The following is a 3,324-nucleotide window of genomic DNA, read 5'->3' as shown; positions in this document are numbered from 1 at the left end:
CTATATTCATATGGAAGAAAATCTGAAACACCTTACGGGAAAAATTGTCAAAAAGCAATATGACTTTTTAAGGCCTATAACTTGTACTTTTTCAGACTAGAATTGATTGGTCTACAAAACTCCATACACGAAAAAATTCAGAAAACTCTAAATAAAAAGTTCGAAATATTCGCAAAACTTTCAAATTTTCGAACTTTTTCGAAAACGTCTTTGACATTGGCTCGCATAGCTGCAGTTACAATATTTAAAGAAGTTTCTTTTAAAATTATAGAAGATAAAGAAGAACTAAATTGACGAAATTTAATAAAAAATTGTCATTACTGTTTTTTTTAAGTTTTCAATGTAGAAAAATTAGTAATGGAAAAGTCATAGTTCAAGTTAAAAAAGCACGACACAATGAATAGCGGGACAGTTGTTGTTGTTGTTGTTGTAGCAGTGCTTCAGGTGTGGCCGATCACAAATTGTCATCAATATCCTCTAACGGGAGGAAACTTGCATAATGAGAGGGGTGTTAGAGGCGTTGGTTCTACATTACAATTGAGGAGATGGTTGATGTCATGTTGGGACACATTACAAGCAGGGCATACATTTTGTATGTCGGGTTGATTCTGGAAGAGTTTAACCTGTTACAGTATCCAGATCGAAGTTGAGCTAGAGTGACTCGCGTTTCCCTGGGGAGTATGCGTTCCTCTTCCGCAAGTTTTGGGTACTGTTTTTTGAGTACAGGATTAACCGGGCAATTCCTGCAATAGAGGTCCGACGTCTATTTGTGGAGTTCACTGAGGACCTGCTTGTATATTTTGGCTTCATACGGCTGTGTTCTCAGGTGCCGTATTTCCTCATAATGCTTACGGAGATGACTCCTTAATCCCCTGGGCGGTGTTGGCTCATCAATCAGATGTCTGTTGGGATGCCCAGGTTTCTGGGTATTCAACAGGAACTGTTTAGGTATTATTTAGGAGTATTTTCGCCTCATTACGTAGATGGTGTTCTGGGGACATAAGGAGACAACCCGTGGCAGTTCTGAGTGCGATATTTTGGCAGGCCTGTAGCTTCTTCCAGTGAGTAGTCTTTAGGCTTGACGACCATATCGGGGACGCGTAGCATGTAATCCGCTGGCCAACTGCGTTGTAAGTGGTAATGAGCGTTTCTTTATCTTTTCCCAAAGTGCTGTCAGCAAGAGATTTGAGGATTTTATTACGGCTCTGGATTTTCGGTACAATTGCGGCTGCGTGCTCACCAAAATGTAGATCCTGATCGAACGTCACAACCAAGATTTTGGGGTGTTAGACAGTCGGTAGCGTAGTGCCATTAACGTGGATGTTCAAAATGGTCGACATGTGAAAATGATGGGACACCATCCTGTGGCAACCCTTGTTTAATTTTTCTTGCTTTTGATGTTGCGTTTCTAAATTGCACCGATGCCTGCCGGCCACCCTGATAATTTGCGGTCCACCTTTTAAGACATGGGGGAAGGGTGGACCCTTCCAGATCTTGCAGTAACGTGCCATGGTTGACCGTATCAAAAGCTTTTCATAGGTCTAGCGCAACGAGTACTGTTCTATGGTGGGGGTATTGATTTAAACCGTAATTTATCTGGCTGCTAATGGCATTTAGCGCGGTGGCTGTGCTATGGAGTTTTCTAAAGCCATGCTGATGACAGCCTAGTTGCAAATTTGCTTTGAAATAGGTCGTAGGTCCTCCCTGTCTTTACCCTGGGAAGTCAATCCAGTGACATCTGAATTGTTTTGTTTCCCAGTCACTTTGGTTTCCCTGGTGTGTGATTTTGTGAGTCTACAAATGGGCTCTGGACCATAGAATGCTGCTCTAGCACCCTGCTTTGCTGGGTAATCTGCCTGTGCATATCAAGTTAAACTCTTTTCCAATGAAGTGAAACTTTTTTCTGCTCAAATAAAATGTTTCCAAATTAAATGAGACTTTTTCAAACGAAATGAAACTCTTTTTATATCAAATTAAACTATTTTCAAGTCAAATTAAACTTTTTCTAAATTAAAAGAAACTGTTCTCAAATAAAATGAAGTTGGTATTAAGCGGAGAATGCCCTTATTGCATTTAAATGTATGAATGTATGAAGCAATTTATAATTTATTGAATAATTTGGGAAAAATTTAAGCATCCTGACATCAGGACGGATAAGGCGACATCAAAATGAAATCTTTTCTAATCAAATGCAATTTTTTTCAAATCAAACGAAACTTTACATTTCAATTGAAACCATTAGGCGTTTTTCAAAAACTCCGAAACCTAAATTTTTTTAATAAAATTCTGAAGTAGTCTACTCTTCTAACAAAATCTGATATAGGCTGTTTTTGACATATTTTCTGAGACAAGACTTTTTATAATCGGCAGCCGAAGTAGGATGATATATCACTCAGCATTTCATTAATGGAGGTACCATGGCATCCTTTTTACTTCCTTTATATTAGGTCTGTTTAATGTTTGACCGCTTTTCATACAAATCTTGCAATCGATTTTTAAATAACTTCTCATTGAGCTACAAACGTGAAACTTTACACATAGGTTAGAACACCGTGACAATGCAACAAAAGGAAAAAATCCGTTAGGTGGCGCACGGAAAGAATTTGAAAATTTTCAAACCAGTTTTTAGTAACTTCTCGATGAGCTAGAGACTTGAAATTTCAAACTTTAAACGCCAAATACACGACACGAACATTTCCGCGAACATTCCGCAATCTTGTTCGCAGCTTTGGCCATACACCATACGAACTTTTGGCCGAACATTAGTTCTCTTTCAGACAGCAGTGAATACGGACAACAATTGTGCTGCAGCAATATTGCTCGCTGTGGCAATTAAGCGTAAAAAAAGAGAGGATCGCAAAAAAAGAATTTGGTGCAAAGAATGGTTTAAAAAACGAGCAGTTCTTGGACAAAGTGAGCTTATTAAAGAACTGGAATTCACGTTACAAAATGATTTTAAAAATTACGTTCGTATGAGCAAGGCAACATTTGACCAACTTTTACAAAAAATTTTACCACTCATAACGAAACGGGATACAATAATGAGAGAAGCGATTCCCCTCATCACCGCCTTGCTTTAACTTTTCGATTTCTAGCTAGTGGCAATAGCTTTGAAGACTTAAAATTTTTGACAGCAATTGCACCCCAAACGATTGGGAAAATAGTTACAGAGACTTGTGATGCCATAATAAGTCAATTGAAAGATTTTATTAAGGTAATTATTTATTGATTAAATTATTTGTTTTCGACTAAACAAGAAAAGTTTCATGTGTACATATGTGTGTCTGAAAATTATTGGTTTTTTGAAGTAAAAATAAAAATAAA

This window comes from Eurosta solidaginis, chromosome 5 (assembly GCF_040869045.1).
Source record: "Eurosta solidaginis isolate ZX-2024a chromosome 5, ASM4086904v1, whole genome shotgun sequence".
Lineage (NCBI taxonomy): Eukaryota > Metazoa > Arthropoda > Insecta > Diptera > Tephritidae > Eurosta > Eurosta solidaginis.
Note: the sequence above shows the minus strand (reverse complement) of the source record.